The sequence below is a fragment of the Pongo abelii genome, chromosome 13, assembly GCF_028885655.2.
Source record: "Pongo abelii isolate AG06213 chromosome 13, NHGRI_mPonAbe1-v2.0_pri, whole genome shotgun sequence".
Classification (NCBI taxonomy): domain Eukaryota; kingdom Metazoa; phylum Chordata; class Mammalia; order Primates; family Hominidae; genus Pongo; species Pongo abelii.
In genome coordinates this window covers 30678835-30698069 of record NC_071998.2, presented here as the reverse complement: position 1 = coordinate 30698069, position 19235 = coordinate 30678835, and the positions used below count along the sequence as shown (strand labels likewise).

The window sequence follows — 19235 nt, the reverse complement described above, 5'->3', positions numbered from 1 at the left end:
GCACTCCTGCCCCACTCGCTGTGGAGGTAGCCACTCTCTCCTCCTGTGCACACATTGATTCTTACATGCAGTGTATGAATTTGTACATCTCTGTGTGTGTGAGTGTGTGTGTGTACTGGGGCTCTGGGCATGTCTGTTGGCCGTGCTAGACTAGGAGCTACTAAGTGCTAGGAAAAAGAAGCACTCATTGAATCGCCCCATGTGCTTTCATCTTTGTATCCCCTGCCCCTGGCACTGTGCCAGGGTAGTGGCTCTTCTTTCTTTTCCAAGGATGGTCTGAGGAGCAGGATAGTAACGAGCCCTGTGCCATTTAGCATCTTGAGAAGACAAGTTTCATGTCACTTTAGTTAGATGAATGATCTTCCAAGTTCCACCTGCTGCACAGCTGACTGCAGCTACTACATCTCTTGCATACTGACCTGGACTGCCACACCTTATATAATAGGACACATCGAGAAAAAGGATCCTGAGTGTGGGAGTGCCCAGGTGTTCAGAGAAGCGTTCTATTCGAAAACCATACAGATGTGCTGGTTAAAGAAATAACAATAGACAAGGCAGAATCTAGGCAGTTTTGCATCTCTGTAATTATTAAATACAGGCAGTTACATATCTATGTGTATATCTAATTTTTTAAAATTTTTCAATTTTTAATTTTTTCAACAGGGTCTTGCTGTTGCCCAGGCTGGAGTGCAGTGGCAACAGCTCACTGCAGCCTCAACCACTCAGGCTCAAGCTATCCACCCACCTCAGACTCCTGACTAGCTGGAACTACAGGCACACAACACCACACCTGGCTAGTTTTTAAATTTATTGTATAGACAGGATTTCACCATGTTGCCCTGGTTGGTCTCAGACTCCTGAGCTCAAGCATTACCCATCTTGGCCTCCCAAAGTGCTGGGATTACAGGCGTGAACCACTGCACCCAGCTTTTGGCTTAACTTTTGATGACACAGACAAGGAAAACAAGATGGGAATACAAGAGCATGCGTTTGTGTGTTTGAGAGAGAGAAAAGAGAGAGACAGAAAGAGAAATAGAGAGAGAGAAAGTGTGTTCATAGGATAAACAGAATTTTAGCTTTATAACTTAATTATTTGCAATAGGTCTGTACTTTTGGAAAGAAAGAAGGTAGCTATAGTTAAGTACCTATAAGATGCCAGGTGCTTTGGGGTGGTTATACCATTGCATCTGTATGACTCTAAGACAGGGAACTATGACCTCCATTGGACAGAGGAAGAATCCCAGTTTCAGAGCAGAAGCTATTTGCTCAAGGTAAATGGGTAAGGTACAGAATGCTCAACAGTAACTGCTGCTTTTATTAAACAGAGGCCTGCTGTTTTCCAGTCCCAGTGTCTACTGCTATACAGATATTATACTTTGTGAAGTAAGATTTGCCATCTCTACTGTATTGATGAGGAAAAACGCTCAGGGAAGGAGGGTACCTTACCAGGTCACATAGAAAGCTGCAGGCCTACGGTTTAAACTCAGGTCTATCTGACTGCAAAGGCTTGCTCTTTCTACTACACCATGTGATTGTAGGTTAAAGCCTTTAAGATATTCTTATGAATATGCAATCGGATAATACTGGCATATATTAATTGACATATATAATTATAGGTGGTTGCAGTCATTCATGAATTTTCAAAATGCCAGATTTTTTTCTTTATCCAGACTGATGCCAGTTTGAATTATAGGTACAATGGGCAAATACTAGAACAATTATGCCACCGAAAGACTATGGACACTAGAAATATGGCAGAGTTTTTTTTAAGCAGCAGAGTAACAGTTTCAGAGAGGACAGGGTACTTATTCAAGGTCACTGAGATGCAGGATAAAAGCTGTTTCCTGGGATGCCTCTTAAATTCATAAAGGGAATGTATGGTTGAAATAGCAGATCAGAAACTTCAGGAAAGACATTTGAGTTGGATCCATCCTTCAAAGCTCTGCAAGACTCTGCAAGCTGTATTCTAGCACTTGACCACTGGGTGGAGCCAATGAGCTGTTTTTTTAAAAAAAAAAACTTGTTTAAATAAACAAATGGCAATGCTAGGTTCCATCGCTTTCTTCATCAGAGCCCTCCCGCAGGCTAGCAGGGCCAAACACATTCCTTCCTCTCTGAGAGTGTGGCCAAAATAGCTTCTACCCAGGGTGCTCTTTACAATGAATTTGCCATTGCTGGAGTTGCTGAATGCCCTATGTATTAAGGCAGGCCATTAAAGAACTCCAAAACGTGTATTAAAAGGCTTCCGCTGAGGTAATGAGAATCTTCTGAGAAAGTTCCTGGTGACTGTGCTTGGCTTGTATATGAAGATTTTTAAAAACACCTGAATTTTCCAAAATGTGTTTTTAACAGAAGAGTAAAGTAGAATCTTGGTTGTGGTCACTCGGTTTCATTTGTTTTAAAATAAAGCAGTAACTGATTCTATGAAGTCCTTGGTTCTCCACTGTCAACAAAACAAATTCCATCCTCTGAAGCCTGTCAAAGAAAGAGGACCCATCACCCCCTGCTCACCTCCTGCTGAATTCCCTCCCACTTACCACACCAGCCAGCAAACTAGACTTCTCCAGGTCTCCAACTGGCCAGTTTCTAGTGGTTTCTTTCTTATATCTGGTAAATATTTTCTGCCCTTCTCTGCCTGGCAAATTTTGACATCCTTTAAGATGCAACTTTCAGCTCCTTTCTTGGGTATCTCCATCACTTTGCACACATTTGCATTATATCACATTGGATTTCATCATTTCATTTTTGCCTGAATCTGAGAAGAACCTTAACATTTTTTAGTATATTAATGTATGATGCATATTTTATGCAAATTGTATAACAGGATGTATTGTTTGATCCAGTTATTTTGAGAAAAAATATAAACAAAAATATGGGTCCAACATGATAAATTTATCTTTGGGTGAATACAATTGTGTATGTTTTCTGTTTCTAATTTTTTTGTCCTTTGCAGAGTCTGAAGTTTTAGATATTTTTGATATGCATGAATTTTTTTCTAAGAAAACAGGACCAGTTATTTAAAAAACAAAAAGGAAAGTAGACAGAGACTCCAAACTGAAATCATATTTCACTTTAGAGATGAAGTTAAAATGACATTTGCCTAGTTTTTGTGGGGACGGTGGGGGTGGATGAAATCAGCCTGTGTTTTACATAAGATACTCAATTTTTTCTGTTCTGATCTAAACACTTTTTAAATTTAAATCTTTATGTACTTGTTAGCAGTTGGAAGACGTTTTTGATAGCCATTGAACAAACTTCCGTGAACTCTAAGAGTCAAATCTTAGTCTAACCTCAGTGTACCCATTTTTATAACTGGTAGTCAGTGGAGGGTAGGGAATAATGATCCAGAGAAGTAAAATGACCTATTCCAAGTCACACAAATACTCTCTGACTTAGGCAAGACTACAAAGAAATCAATGCTCTCAGTTTACTGCACTACATCATCACACATTTTAGTAATCTAATATTCTTTTTTTCTTTTTCTTTTTTTTTTTTGAGATGGAGTCTCGCTTTGTCCCCCCAGGCTGGAGTGCAGTGGCGTGATCTCAGCTCACTGCAAGCTCCGCCTCCTGGGGTCACGCCATTCTCCTGCCTCAGCCTCCCGAGTAGCTGGGACTACAGGCGCCTGCCACCACGCCCGGCTAATTTTTTGTATTTTTAGTAGTTAGCCAGGATGATCTCGATTTCCTGACCTAATGATCCGCCTGCCTTGGCCTTCCAAAGTGCTGGGATTATAGGCATGAGCCACTGCGCCTGGCCCAAGAAGCTAATTTTCATGTGGAACATATAAAGAAGAACACTTGATGTTTACTAGGGGTCAGTCATCATGCTTGCACAGCAATTTTAATAAGTTAACTCTAGGAATGATGAAACAAGCACCAAAAAGCTGTGACATCATCACAGAGTCATAGGCTGCTGTTATAGCTGGGAGGAAACATGGGTGTCACCTACTCCAACACTTTAATTTCAGAGATGTGGCAACTCAGACTATCGGAGAGTAAGTGACTTCCCTAATGCGGCAAAACTAATTAGTGGCAGAACTGGACTGCTGGCCTGTGGGCTCTCTGACTTCACATCAATTCGAAAGAGGCAATTTGTGTACACAGGATTTCTTAGAGCTGGCTTGATGTGCTGCAGGTAAAATCTTTATCATCTCATGGTGCTCCTAAACTCCATTAATGGCTTTCGATAGTTTTCAAACCAAGTCTCCACTGTAACATACAATGCTTTTCCTGATCTAGACTCTTCTCAGGCACTCAACCTCATCCCCCATCAGTGGCTGACGCGCTTTCTCTCCCATGGAACACACAACGATTTCCATACACATGCTCCTCTCTTCCCAGAACACCCTTCTCCCATCACCGACACCCTTTAACGCTCTTGACCAGTTGTCATCTCCTTAGGGACACATTCTTCTACCCTCCCACCCTGTCCCCAAGGAATCCTAGGTGCTCCTCTTTCAGATTCCCTCAGTGACCATGGCACCTTTCACGCTGTTGTGTGACCGTTTATCACATTCCTGGTTTCAGCACCAGGCTGCTCTTGAAGAGAGAAACCCTATCTGGTATTTGTGTAGACCTGGTGCTCAAGACCTGGCACATACTAGGTGCTTAAAACATATTAAATTAAACTGAAATCCAATGAAAAGGAACACTTATTAGGTCTACAGACCCAAGTAAAATGAGAGGTGGAAGGAAACACGCATTTCATACCTACGATGGGGAAGGCACTTAGACTTACTTTGTGCACTTTCTCACAACTCTATGAACTAGGCATTACTTTTTCTAATTTACAGATGCGGAAAAGGAGGCCCAGAAATTTGAACTAACTTGCCCAAGTTCACCCAGCTAGTCGGTGTAAGAATAATGATTTAGTGGACTCAAAAACAAAAACAAGCTAACAACACTCTGCTTTCATTACTCTACTGGAGGGAGGAGTAAAAGAAAAGGAGTGAGTCTTTGTGTTTCTGTTGTAAAATGTATAAGGGAGGGGAAGAGCTACCATAGCAGCGTTTCAAAACCCATGTCTTCTTTTAATTACCAGCATCCTGCTAACTCTGAGACACCAGGAGAAAGGGGGAGGAAGAAATATTTGAAACAAAAAATAATCAAGGAAGAAAAGCAGTATGAAGAGACGTAGAAGGCTCCGCAGTGTGGTAAGGAGCAGGAGAACCCTTGGCGCTGGAAACTTTGGAAAAATGACCTTTATATACATGAACTCCTGCCCCTAGTAACCAGCATTAAGCAGCCAATGGCTTAAAGCAGGGCAGTGAGCAGTATGCCTCTCTCAGGGCCACATCTGACATTATGTTGTGTACTTCTCACTGCCCATTTTAAAGCCGTTGGATGTTTAATGGTGGCTACTAGGGGGAGGAGTTCACGTATATAGAGGAAATTGGGCTCTCTAATACAGCACGCCCGCGCACATGTATACACACACGCACACACCCCTGAAGTAATGGAAATAGAACAGAAAGTAGGAGAGATTCATCTCCCCCAGCACCTTCTCCAATAATGCAGCTTCGTCAATACATTTTAAAGGTAAAATCAAAAGTGATATTGCTGAAAAGACACGAGGAAAGCGGCGAGTCCCCCGGAAAAGGCCGTCAAAGGGTGTTGCTCATTTCACAAAGTGCCTCCCTGCCCATTAATCAGCAGTGCAGCCTCAGTCCCAGCTACCGGCCCCATGCCCGAGCTTGGCCCTGTGGCCTGCCATCAGCCCGATCTCCACTCAGATAGGGACATACCTGGAAAAGTGGCTTGAACTGCAGCAGAAGTACAGGAGCCACATTTCTGGCTCGGCTGGGGGTGGGCAGCACCAAAAGCCTACGACTGGGAAGAGTTTCATTCCCCACAGCAAGGCTAAGGCCCTCTAGGGGTAGAGGCCAGGTCAGAAAGAGGGCTTTCTGGAAGCCTTTCATCTCACAAATCACACTTCTTAGAGACTTAAAAATCTCCAGATAGTACCCATATTTCATTTGTTTCTTCTGTGATGGGTGTGGATTGAGAACACTGGGCATCTTGAAAATCCCTGCCCTTCCTGCCTCCATTCCAAACAGCTGTGCTGGCGAGGTCTATGCCAAGGTTTCACGGCCCCCTCCCAACAGGGTCCTCAGCTCCTGCCAGCACTCACTTCCCTCAGGCCACGTTTCCACACTCAATGTTACACCAACATTTTGCTATTTCCTTATCTCAAGATCTAACCCACTTATATAGCAAAAGGAAGTCCCTCTGGACTGGGTAGTTTTCTTGGAGGAGTGATGAGGATGAGATCAAAGAAAATGAGCTGGCATCAGCAAGGGATTCAGGTTCTCAGCTATACCGTGTGGGCCCATTTGAAATCCTCTTGGACTGTAGACAGGGACAGCAATCAGTGAGGTTTCTTCTAGTGTCGTGGCGCTATGAGAGGCAGGGTGATACTGTTGTCAAAAGAATCCCAAGGCAAGGGCAGGTGTGCTTTCAAGGGCTGTGGAATCAAAAGAGGCTGTGGTATTGTGGTAAGGCATTCGATGATGAAAATGAAAACCAATTGTTCTCTCTGAATCGTCCAGTTTGAAGGGCTCAGAATTCCCCATGGCACCATGCTGCCTGTGGTCCTAGAGGTAACAGCCACATGATTCCAGTATGCCCCAAGGCCCAGAAGCACCACTCTCTAATCCCTGCTGGTGTCATCAACAGCACTGGCTGGAAAGGTACTGCTGAAGATCCAGGTAGAAATAAAACTGTTTTCCTGCATCTCCATTTCCTACCAGATCAAGTCCTCAACTTCCCATGACTTGCAAGGACTTCTGGATCTGCTTCCCATCCCTGTCTGTGGCCTTGCACACATCTTGCTTCTGTGTATCCTGCATCTTTGCATGCTTGTTCCCTCTACATGGAGAGCCCTATTTCCTTGTTTCCTCCAGAGCACTCCAGTTCCTCTTTCCCAGCCCAGCTTGGGTGTGGGTGAAGCTTACAAGCCACCTAGGTGGCTTGTAATTCCCAGAAAGGGAGCAGAACTCTGGGTGTGATGAAAGAGAGATAGAGGATCCCAGCAGGGCCCCAGAGCTGGTTGCTAAGAATTTGCCCTGGCAGCCGGCTCTCCTTCAGACGGGGGTGCAGTTCTGCTTTGAAGGGGAGTGTCTCACTTCAAGGAAGACCCATGAAAAACATCAGGCTGCTTGCTGCAGGGAAATCCCCGGAAAAAGAGAGAAGAGAAAAAAGGAAAAGAAAAACAAACAAGCAAATACAAAACATCCCAAACAACTCTACAGCCAAGTCCATATGGCAAAGCGGGAACTGTAGAAGGTGGGAACAACAGCAGGGCAGCTCTTGCCTGGCCTCGGGCACAGGGAGGCCACTGTGTTGCTGTCGGGACCACAGCTGTCCAAATGAGGCTGGCTCCCCACTTCCTGTGGTGTTTCTCTTTTCACTTTCTAGAATCCAAATAGCTGTATGTATCAGAGGAAATAACACTGGCCTTTTCCCAAATGCCTTGGCAACTCCAGGGGAAGGACCCCTCCCTCCCCAACTCCGGTGGACAGGCAGGTAACTCCACAAGTGGGGCCTCCTGGGGCATGACTTTCTAAGGAGCCCTCAGTTGCATCCATGGAGCAGAGGGTGAGTCCAGGGCTGCTTAATCTGCTTTCCTGGACCATTCCCAGCTGTTTCTGTGAGGCTGTGGAGGGAGTGCTGCAAGTTAGCGATCCCTGGGAACCCTCGGGGAGAATCTCCCTGCCATGCCTTCCCCCTAGGCTCAGGGGACTTCGTCCTTACCCTCAAGGCCTTTTCTGCAGTGGTCAAGCTGGTGGAGCTTCCTGCCTGGAAGCTTGTTTTCAGAGGAGGGTAAAGGGACCAGGAGTCAAGGGTGGAATCCTTAGGCGAGGTTCAGGTATGAGGCCTAAACATTTTTTTAGAAACTATTTTTTTGTAACGTTGTTGTGTCTGTTTCAGAGCATCTGGGAGAGAGAATTCCAGTAGGGGCTGACATCAGCCACCCCAAATTTATTTTGGAACTAGGCTTTATTGGTATAAATAACTTGAGAAGTGAACGAATGAATGAATGAAGCTGTGCCAGGTCACAAGAGTCAGAGTGAACAAGATGGGGCAGTGATAAGAGAGCCATCATTAACCAAAGTGTCTTGTGTTCCGAATGGAGTAGTTTCTATCATTTCCTGCACCTTTTCTGCGTGTCAGGCACTGTGCTCAATGCTGGACATCATTTCATTCAGTCCTTACATCAGTCTTATGGGGTATGTGGTATCGTCCTTATTTTACAGAGAGGTAATGGAGGTTAAGTACCTCAGCCATGGTCACATCACTAATAATTACCCTGGCCAAGGTTGAAACTTGAAAACCCATCCTCCTAACCAGTCTACTATATCCTGAGCCATCGTGCTGAATATATCTTCATTCATGTTTACACGTGCTGTTTCAGTTGAGTCTCTGAATCAGCGGCCGTACCACACCAGCATGGGCCACGGGAGCAGGGACTAGTCTGGCAGGACCGTTCCCAGGAGGCCCACAGCCAGTGCTACTATCTTCCTTTGCTAGCATCCCAAAGTCTAAATTCTTATAAGGCAGGCAGGGCAGCCAGTCTACAAAAATATTTTTTAAAATTTCCCCAACTCTAAGTATACACAAGATCCAACCAGCACACAAGAATTAGAAATGTTCTTTCTGCTTTCTTTTAGGAATGTGGGTGGCAAATAAGCCAAACGACATAAAAATAGAAACAAGGCAGGCCAGACTTCCCTAAACCACACAGAACAATATTTATTTGATTAATTCTGTTCCTAAACAACAGCCCACATTACTGACACGAAGGGCGTTTCCACGATGGAGGGGTGTGTGTGTGTGAATGTGTGCACATATGTGCAGGCTCCCAAGTGCACGTATACATATGTATGGCTAGATAAACACACACACTCGCCACCCACGGAGAATATTTATTCATACCGATACAAAAATCAAACTGCTCTTCTTTTTCCAAACCCTGCAAACATTAAAAATAAGTCACTTTATGTAAACATATTCAGCCTCCTAATTTACATTGTTTCTTATAAAGACAGAGCTGCACATTTTTTAAGTTCTCTCATTTAACCACAGGAGATGGGTTACGGACACATGGTGGGTCGCCTCATAGTGCATCGTGAAAGCAAGAGCATTAATCAAAACTGTTTGTGGTCGCTGTATCTCTGCAGATCCCCTCCCTAGAGCCCCGCAGCCCACCCCCCTCATTCTGCAACTCTGTGCTTTTTTTAGCACCCTGCCTTGCTCTGTGGATCCACCTACCATGTCCTTCCCACCCGTACCAACCTCGCTGGTGCACTGATGGGACAGGGAATCCAACCTGATTTCTGCTCAGTGATGCTACCTGTGATCAAAGGAGCCTGTGATTTCTGCTCAAAGTGACACTGAGATCTCTGACATTTGGCTGCTGCTCCCCCGCTCCTTTCCTCCTCTGTTACCCAACTTCTCCAGAGCCCCCATGGAGATCTGCACAGTTGGCAGGAGTCTGGCTCCCTCCTTCTCATACCCAGCATTTGTCAGCACAGCTGGATTGGTTTCTGGCAGATGCTGCTACTGCCCCTTGTTCTGGGATGAGCAAAGGGTGACTGAGTGCATCCACCCGCTTTGAGGAATGAAACAGATTTCAGCATGGCCCAATGCCCCCTGTAGGGTTGTGCAGCTCCTTAAAGGCTGGATGCGGGAGGGTAGGGGAAGGAATTCTCACATTTGCTTCTGTCATGTGGCCTTTCTATCAGGAGTGGGAGGGAAGGCACTGGCCGGTGAAGCACAGAGTTCTGGAAACTCCAGGTTAGGTTGCAGGCACTAGAGTTTTATTTATTCTGAGAGAAGCTTAATGGGGGCAACTCTTAATGACATGCAAGAAACGCTGAACAAACGGTTTGTCCTTTTGGAGGGAGTATTCTGAACTTTCAGGGCATGGGTCCCCAAAGGAAGAATTTACCTCCCCTCGGAAAACAAAGGATTCCATAGAAGCCGTTCAGCCTAGCTGAATTCACCACAGGACAGAGCTTGCCATTGCTTAATAAGACCTCTATTGTGTGTCTGATGAAAACATATGGGGAATGTGCTTCCTCAGTGAGCCTGTAATTTAGGAAGTCTGTAGTTTCTAAGCAGTCTCACTCCTTTGGTAGGAACAAAGTGTTATTTTGATGGAGTAAATAGACATGAAACAAAACTAAAATTTTCCTTTTAATACAATGAGATCTCTTGCTAGAAGTTTGACTACCACCTATTGAAACATGTTCTCAAGCTTTCACAGAGAGAAATTTGGTCTCGTCAGAGCCTCAGGAGCTGATCACCACTTTGTGCCCGACTCTGTCACTCACTCTCAGGTCTATGGGGTGGCCATTATGCTTCCCCTAGAGAGGAACTGAAACTTGGAAAGGTTAGTAACTTGCCCAAGGTTACATGGTTGATACTTGGCAGAGCGAGAATTCAAACCAGGATATCATTTGGATCTTATCAACAGGCCTCGGAATCCTATTTTTTTTCTATATCAGGGACCAGAAAATGACAGTTCATGGGTCAAATCCAGTCCACACCTGTTTTTGTATGGCCTATAAGCTAAGAGTGGTTTTTACATTTTTAAATAGTTGAAAAAAGAAAGCGTATTTTATGACATATGATTATTTTATGAAATTCAAATTTCCATGTCCATAAACAAGTTTTATTGGAATAAGCCACACCCACTTATGGATGAATGCGTGTGGCTTCTTCTGTACTTCCAAGGCAGAGCTGAGCGACTGTGAAAGAGCCCGGCGTTTAGCACGGGGGCGTTTTCAGAAAAGCTGGCTGACCTCGCGCCGCACCATGACAATACCATGACCTGTGAGGCTCTCTAGTTTTGACCCACATGGTTATAAATGGATCCCCAAGCTGCCTTTCCAAAATTGACCTGGCAATAAATAGTCCAATATTTATTTAATCTATAAATAGTCCAGTCTTCTGTCTTGGGAGAACAGTGATGTTACATCAGTAGGAAAACACTTCTAAAACAAGAGTGGAGTGAACTCTACATGCCTGTAGTCCCTTAAAACTAAACCTCTTTGGCTTTCAGAGTATGAGAGGAGACAAGTCCTTTTCTTTCCTTATTCTCAGACTCCCAGTGAATGATCCATGAAAACAATACGAATTTTACATACAGGAAATGTACTTAATAAGGCGAAAGCATTTTTACTGTTAGGGCTCCTTCCTTACCTGTTCGTCTCTTATTATGAGGCTGGAATTTTAGCCTTTTTTTTTTTTAAGCAGTACAGGGCATTATATGCTACTGTTGTTACACTGTGGTTTGCTCTCAATATAAGAGGGAAATTGTGGAATGCATTGAAAATTGGTAGCAGCACTGGTTCAGTTCAAGAGAAATAAAGCAAGATATCCTTTTACTTCACATAATTTTTGTTCCCCATCCTGGCCTCACTTGCAAATCCTAAAGACCCAATTCATATGTGAAGAAACAACAACAAAAACAAAAGCCATAGATACCAAGATACAGAGTTTGAAGCTAGATTGATGATGGTAATGATTGCACAACAATGTGAGTGCATTTAATGCCACTGAACTGTACACTTAAAAATAGTTAAGACAGTAAATTTCCTTATGTGTATTTTACCACAATTAAAAAAATTTAGAAAGGAAAAAAAAAACATAGCTATCCATTTTAGAAAAAAAATTCAAAAGCTTCAAGGAAGAAGATTTTTACACATAAGTCCATTAGTGAAATAAAACAAAAATCCTCATAGGAGTTTTGAAAGATTTGAGGCTTTATTGGGACAAATGAGCATTAGTGCATGTTCATGTGGGTGCCTGTGTGTGTACATGTGTCTTCAAGAAAACATCCATGCCCAACTAATTCAGTTTCCTCTGTTATTGCTGTCAGTATTAGAAAAATGAGAATTATTCCATTTAGAATAATCTCCTTCTTTTAATGCAAAATGCCAAGTACTGTTGCACTAGCAACAAAAAACAAAATAGAGTAACTATGTCTGAGAACCTATTATAACTCCAACATCTTACACCAGTTACACCAAAGGGAAAAAAACACACCCACTGAGCACCTATGGAGATTCCTCTGCAGTATACGTACAAAGGCTGTCGTAGCCATCAGGGAAAGAGTGAGTTCCAAAGAAAGAGGAAACCACAATAGAAACCTTGAATTAAAAATGGAATTTAGATACGGGCAAGAGTGCCAACCTTAATGAAAAGTCTTCTTCTTCAATCATTAGGCTGTAAAATTAAAGCTGGATGTGGATGTGGTCTAATATCTATTTTGATTCTTGTGTATTTGCCAATGCTTTCCAAAGGTGAATAAGATGAAATCCCTTCTGGATGTGCTGTGAGCACTCTGGTCCTTTCCACCAGTTTCCCAGAGCAGAGGTGCCATGCAGTGGGGTTTCTGAAGGCTCTACTGTTTGGAATAGGCACATACAATAACAAAGCTGCTTATAGTCTCAGCCTGGCCGCGACAGGGTCAACAACCTAAATGCCAACTGGCGATGACACTGGTCGTGTCAAGTGAAGCCAATGACAAAGGAACAGCCATGCTCTGTCTCTTGGTGCCCACAGCAATACAGTCACTGTAGGCCAGCAATGGTGATCCAGTATGCAGCAGCATGGGGTGAAGCTGACATCAACCCAATAAATGACCACTGTCTTGTCGTCTTCACTGAAACCCTGCATACGCCTCCCCCAACCCCACACACAAACACTTTGCTTCATATGCTTGAAAGTTGTGGGCTTTCAGGACAAGGGAAAACTAAAAATTGCTCTCTAAATGTGGGCACTGTGGATGTGTTGCCAGGTTGTAATGGTTCAGAACCGCTCCTGCCCACCATAGGCCCTGTATAAAGCATGACTGCAAACAGATGATCCCTAAGCAAACTGTACTCCCAGAAGGGGTTTGTTAGGCCTGTAGATTTAAAAATAAAATAAAATACAAGTACTGCTCTAAGTAGTTGCCACCATTTAAAACTCTGGAGAATTCACCTAAAATGCTAGAGTTCCAAATTCTTTTGATTTGGAAGCACTGGGCCTCTATGCCCGCCCTGAAACCATTAGCTGAGTTGCATTGTGTTTGCCCCCACAGCTTCCTATTTCTTGCTACTCGCCTGTTAACTGATATTTGTTACCTGCCTGGCTCTGTTGACTTTGGCTTTGGATCTTCTGATCCATAGTCATTAAACTCCTTGAGGGCAGTGGTCATACCTCTTGAGCTACAGCACCTAGGATTGGCTCCTTACTCCTGTTTCACCTGAGTCGCTCAACTATGTGTACTATGTGTATTTCATGGGCTCAGGTATCTAAAGTGACTTGACTATGGTCCCACAGCACACACTGCTGAGACAGGGAGAGAACTGGGCTCGTGGAGCTGGAGGCCCTTGGAAATTATCTAGCTGCTGCAGATCATCAGAATCTAGTTGAGTAAGTATGCCTCTGGGCAAAAATCCACCTCAAATTAGTTTCCTCAGCAAATACCATGCTATAATTTGAATGTTGGTGTCTTCCAAAATTCATGCTGGAACCTAATGCCCAGTGTAATAGTATTAAGAGGTGGGCCCTTTTGGGAAGTGACTAAGTGACGAGGATCCACCCTCATGAATGGGATTAGTGTCCTTATAAAAGAGACCTGAGGGGGGGCTTCCTTGCCCTTCTGCCATGTGAGAATGCAGTGAGAAGGCACTATCTTTAAGGCAGAGAGCAAACCCTTATCGGATACCAAACCCTTATTGGATACTAGCACCTTGATGTTGGACTTCCCAGCCTCCAGAACTGTGAGCAATGCATTTCTGTTGTTTATAAATTACCCAGCCAGAGGCATTGTGTTGTAGCAGCCCGAATGGTCTAGGAAAGGCTGTATCTGGGTTTTGGAATCAGACCGTATGTGCTCAATCTTGGCTCCACAGAGCTGTGTGACATTGGACAAGTTATTTCACCTCCGCATCTGATTTTCTTCCTTTTTATAATGAAGATAAAAGCAGTATTTATCTCACAGAATTGTGTGCAGATTGAATGATGTAATACATAAACACATTTCCTACAGCACTTGGCTCATAGCTTTACTTAAAAGTCTTCCCTATTATTATGTCCTCTGAAGCTGAACAAATCAAATGAAAAAATATACGTAGTTATTACAGGCCATTTAAAGTTCTTCTATATGAAAATATTTTAATAAGACATGGACATAAATCTCTACCATCAATCTCTATTTTAAAATTATACCATTAGAGGCCGGGTGCGGTGGCTCATACCTATAATCCCAGCACTTTGGGAGGCCGAGGTGGACGGATCACTTGAGGTCAGAAGTTCAAGATCAGCCTGGCCAACATGGTGAAACTCTGTCTCTACTAAAAATACAAAAAATAAGCCAGTTGTGGTGGCACGCACCTGTAGTCCCAGCTACTCGGGAGGCTGAGGTGGGATAATCACTGGAACCCAGGAGGTGGAGGTTGCAGTGAGCCAAGATCATGCCACTGCATTCCAGCCTGGGCAACAGAGCAAGACTCTATCTCAAAATAAAATAAAATAAACAGAATTATACTATTAGAAATAAACAAAGTAAAAGGAAAGGCAGTGACAATCTATGTTATTCTGGATCCACAACATGCCAGAACTGGAGGGAATCTAAACCTATCCTAATGGATTTAAAACTTACTTTAGCAGCAGAAACCATTTCTTTTAATGTGGTCTTACACACATGCCATTCATGAGAGATGTTGCAGCTCAGGTTAGGTAAAGTCCCTGAACTGGGTTCCAGCTTCACCCAGCAAATTATAGAACCTGTGTGCTAAGGACCACAGTTTGGTAACTGCTGATCTTGGCTATGTCTTCTTATTTTTACCAGTGGGAAAAGTAAGACCTTTCATATGCCTGCACATAGAAGCAGGCTCACACTGAGGACCAAGCCTGGCCTATCACTGTATCCTCAGCACCCAGCCATGTGCCTGGAACGTAGCGCCCTGGTGGTACTGGGGTTTGCATAATGGGTACCACAGCACAGGTGAGGTGCCAGGCTTCTGAAGTGCAGTCTTGGGGGATGGACTTCTAGGGTAGGGTGACGATCACTGCCAGCAGGGGGTGACAAAAACACCATTAGGTCTAGCCAAGGTGTTGCGTGTAGGATGGATTCTGGGAGAAGGTATAGGGTGGAAATAAGCAAGTATAAGCTTACTGACTTACCCAGAGCAACTGCCAGTCCTACAAGCTCCATTCATGGCAAATGCCCTAGGCAGGTGTACCATTTTTTATCTTTCATACTGTATTTTTACTGTACTGTTTCTATGTTTAGATACACAAATACTTACCATTATGTTACAGTTGCCTACAGTATTGATTATAGTAACACGCTGTACAGGTTTATAGCCTAGGAGCAATAGGCTGTACCATATAGCCTAGGTGTGTAGTAGCTACACCATCTATTTTTATGTAAGTATACTCTATGATGTTCACACTATGGCAAAGTGGCCTAAAGACACATTTCTCAGAATGTATTCCCATCATTATGTGACACACGACTGTACTTCGGTAGAAAGACCAGGTTTCTGGAGTGGTGGAGGGCAGCTTACTGTGAATTGAAAGGGAAGTGAGAAAGTGTAGCTAATTGGCTAGACTGGCTTCTTTCAAGGAAGGGGAGGAAGAAGAAACTACACTGAGGTAACAGGAGTTTTCACAGAGTCAGATTTCTTGAGCAATGAGCACTTTGGAGAGGTAGCAGACTTGTGCTGTAGGATGTAGAAAATGGGAAAAGAAAGAGAAATGCAGAGGTCAAAGAAAAACATCACCAGTTTAAAAATGTTGGTCTTTGTGGTGGTTTAAAAATATTTTAAAATTATTTAACATATGCAGAATTACTTAACATTTCTCTCTTCAAGAAATATGGCCAGGCCTGGTGGCTCACACCTGTAATCCCAGCACTTTGGGAGGCTGAGGCGGGTGGATCACTTGAGTTCAGGAGTTCCAGACCAGCCTGGCCAACATGGTGAAACCCCATCTCTACTAAAAATACAAAAATTAGCTGGGCATAGTAGCATGCACCTCTCATTCCAGCTGCTCTGGAGGCTGAGGCAGGAGAATCACTTGAACCAGGGAGGTGGAGGTTGCAGTGAGCCGAGATCCTGCCACCGCACTCCAGTCTGGGTGACAGAGCAAGACTCCATCTCAAAAAAAAAAAAAAAAAAAAAGAAAGAAAGAAATAGACCTTAATTTTTCTTTCCTTTAGTGTGGGCTGGACTTAGTAACCTACTTCTAATGAATGGAAAGTGGGAAGAGGGTTGGGTTATCATTTCTGACTCTAGTCTGTAGAAGATACATGGTGGTTTCCATCTTGGTTGCCCTCTCTGATATCAGGGCATTCTGGGAGTAGCCAGCAGAAACCTAACGTTTCAAATGAAAGGTGTTTGTCTCTGAGAAGCGGACAATTAGATTTAGACTTGCAGGATGAGCAGGACTTAAGCTGAGGACATGGAAGCCAAAGGAGTTGTACATACAATGGCCTGGGGGTGAGAGGACATGGCCCATTCAAAGAACTCTGGGAAGTTCCCCATGGAGCTATCTGCATATCTCTTTCTTCTTCCAGATCTGCCTCCATGCATTATTCTTGTCTATTGGTCCATTTACACTTAGATGCACAATGTAATAGGACTCTATTAGCACTAACATCTTGGAATTAATACTAATTACTATTATGTTCCAGTACAACATTATAGCTTAACTGGCTTTGCTGGTGGTTTGTATATCTGACCTTTATGTATAAAATTGTTTCATAGGAGGAAGTGCTCCTAAGACCACACAAGTGACCACACAAGTCCCTAGGCTAGGTACTGCCTGTAACCTGCCTTATCTTCATGCTTTTATTATGGTGGGACAGGTGGGTGGTGGGAGAAAATACAGTGTTATGTTTCAATAAATAAAACCTGCCTTCATTCAAATCCCAAGTTAATACTCGCTTGACATTTTTGGAAGCCAAAGAATCTAATCTTATCTGGCCGGGAAATTTAAACTAGTCTAGACCACACATAGCAGCCAAAATTTGGCAGGCTTATATATGGGCATCAAGCCATACTGACTGTTTACATTTTCATGTAAATGCTCATGAAGATGAATTAATCCCTGCTGTGACTGACATCCTGTAGCAATTTCCAACACTGCAGAGAACATTAAAAAAATAAAAAAGTACAATTACTATTTGGTGTCTCAGACCAACAGCTCCCCTAAGATACTGAGCAGCTTCCTGAGATGGAGGTTCTGATGGGAAATCTAGGGAGAAATATTGAGCAGAAGGTACTGAGTTGTATTTATTCCTATCAATAAAGTAGGAGAGAAGTGGCTTAGCAAAGAGAAGCAACCATACTAGAGGGCTTAAACAATGAACTGAAATGCCTCATGTGGCAGCGTGGAGACAATGTGAACACATCTGGCAGCTATTTGTGGAGGGAGTGGTTGTTAATAGTGGATTATAAAAAGTAGCTCTTGAAGGTAGAGCCTCTGGCTCAGTGGTGTCTGAGAGAATGTCCCACAATGATGAAAATGTTCAGTATCTGTGATATCCAATATAATAGCCACTAGACACATGTGGCTTTTGAGCACTTAACATGTGGCTAGTAAGGCTAAGAAACTAATTTTTAATTTAATGTTAATCTAAGTAGTCACAAGTGGTTGGAAAAGCCTTTTCAAGTATAAAGTTTGATTTTTCTGATTAGAAAAGTGACACATGTTTGTGACAGAAAACTTAGAAAGCCCCAAAAAGTATATACCAACAAAAAAAAGCATTATCTATAATAACACCAAGAAAGAACAACTGTTGGCACTTTTTGCTCTATTTCCTTTATCATCTATGGACATATGATTAGTGATTTTCCAGTACAGTTTTGTATCCTACATTTATTACTTAATATTATATGCTAGCAATTTTCCCATGAGAGACATCTTCAACTATAATTGATCATATTTTAGGCCCTGAAATAAATCAGACCACATCTCATCTCTGACCAAATTAAAAACAAAGAGAAACCCTAAAACAAAAATGAACCACCCAACATCCTATAAACTAGAAGCAAAAGTTCTCTGGACATCAACAAGGATGAATAAATAGGACTGGCAGAGACATGTGGCTATTTTTGCCACATCCCCAGTTACCCAGCATAAGGCAATTCATTGGAAATAATCATGTTTCTTTGCTATTTTTCCAACTGACACTTTAGAATACATTTGCCAAGTCTCCTAAAATGATCTCTGGCAGGCTCTCCCATTAATCTCTGAGCCTTTGCATTATCCTGAACAACCACCAACAGCCGATGCCACCCTGGACACACATATACTTGTCATCTGAACTGGCAAAGCCCCATGAATGCACACTCCAGCTACTCTTGGCAACATGTACACCCCCTCTGCCCCTCTGCTGCCATGGTGGGCTTCTTTTTTTTTTTTTTTTTAAGACGAAGTCTCGCTGTTGTGCCCCAGGCTGGAGTGCGATGGCACGATCTTGGCTCACTGCAACCTCCACCTCCTGGGTTCAAGCAATTCTCCTGCCTCAGCCTCCCGAGTAGCTGGGATTATGGGCACCTGACACCACGCCTGGCTAATTTTTGTATTTTTAGTAGAGATGGGGTTTCACCATGTTGGCCAGGCTGGTCTGGAACTCCTGACCTCAGGTGATCCACCCGCCTCGGCCTCCCAAAGTGTTGGGATTATAGGCGTGAGCCACCACGCCCGGCCCACGGTGGGCTTTAATCCATGAAGGGCTCTCTAAGCAAAGAGAAACAGTTGTCTCGGATGAAAGATGACAGGGCTGCTGACACATCATGTCAGTAGTAAACCCAGTAGGTCAGTAATCTCAGTAGTAACCCATCAGTAATCTCAGTAGGTCAGGCTGGGAGGATTCTAGGGATGATGTCTTTTACAAATGGGGAAACTGAGGCTCAGAGCCATTACATGCGTTGCCCTGTGTGGTAACTAATGTGGTAGCATAATAGTGGAAATGCCATTGCAAAGGCCAAACTGTCAGCTTCACAGGCTGCAGCTCTTTCTTCTATAATGGCTGAGTCCATATCAAGCCATCTGGCTGAAGGCCAAGGAAGCTGCCTGACAAGAAGCAACCCAGAGGCCTCTGTACAGATGTTTCAAAAGAAAAGGTTCTTTCAAAAGCCCCACAATGGCTCTTCATTGCTGGCTATTTTAGGGAGTAGCTCTGGCTCATGCGAGAGGTTCTACTTCTTTTCACAGTCCTGACTTGAT

At 43.5% G+C, this 19235-nt stretch overlaps 1 protein-coding gene across 3 annotated transcripts in view; it reads right to left on the bottom strand.

The window, feature by feature from the left end:
- The window catches only part of MOB3B (MOB kinase activator 3B), a 234430-nt gene that overhangs the window by 35213 nt on the left and 179982 nt on the right, over window positions 1-19235 (bottom strand). The gene's annotated exons all lie outside the window — the stretch shown is intronic.